Below are 1,046 nucleotides of genomic sequence, written 5' to 3'. Positions count from 1 at the left end.
TGATTCTTCAGATCATTAAGATTCCGAGATAAACATAACATATATATATATACACACACACACACACACATACATATACATACATATACATACACATATACACATATATATATATATATACAGTGTGTCCACCCATATCCTGTCCACCGCCATTAACTTGAGAACTGAATAGGATAACTGAAGTGAGCACTAATATATATATTATGAGTGCAAGCCAAAAATTACATACTATATACGGATAAGGCTGCACATCAAACTTGGATAATAGTATAATGCCTCAAGCATATGGACAAATATTGGAATATACAATGAAAAATGCTACTTGCTAATTTGAACATGTGAATAATGAATTGCATACCTGCCATGAATATTAGGAAAAAGGAGATATTTAGCAATCGCATTGATCAATGTAACTGAGCCCCAAGGCCTCGTCAAGGCATATCTCTATATTGGGGTCCCTAGCTCTGTGACCCTAACTGTGTGTCATCTCATTGCAATTAAAAACTGCTATGGGTGGAGAGGGGTAACTAAGGACTTTCTTATATAGGAGATGGAAAAAACATGGCCGAAAGGGGTGGAGCTGTGTTCACATTCAGAAAAAAACTACATATAACTGAATAGGATAACTGAAGTGAGGCATTATACTATTATCTAAGTTTGATGTGCAGCCTTATCCGTATATAGTATGTAATTTTTGGCTTGCACTCATAATATATATATTAGTGCTCACTTCAGTTATCCTATTCAGTTATATGTAGTTTTTTTCTGAATGTGAACACAGCTCCGCCCCTTTCGGCCATGTTTTTTCCATCTCCTATATAAGAAAGTCCTTAGTTACCCCTCTCCACCCATAGCAGTTTTTAATTGCAATGAGATGACACACAGTTAGGGTCACAGAGCTAGGGACCCCAATATAGAGATATGCCTTGACGAGGCCTTGGGGCTCAGTTACATTGATCAATGCGATTGCTAAATATCTCCTTTTTCCTAATATTCATGGCAGGTATGCAATTCATTATTCACATGTTCAAATTAGCAAGTAGCAT

The sequence above is a fragment of the Anomaloglossus baeobatrachus genome, chromosome 8, assembly GCF_048569485.1.
Source record: "Anomaloglossus baeobatrachus isolate aAnoBae1 chromosome 8, aAnoBae1.hap1, whole genome shotgun sequence".
NCBI lineage: Eukaryota > Metazoa > Chordata > Amphibia > Anura > Aromobatidae > Anomaloglossus > Anomaloglossus baeobatrachus.
The sequence above is the reverse complement of the archived record's forward strand: the minus strand, read 5'-3'. Positions refer to the sequence as shown.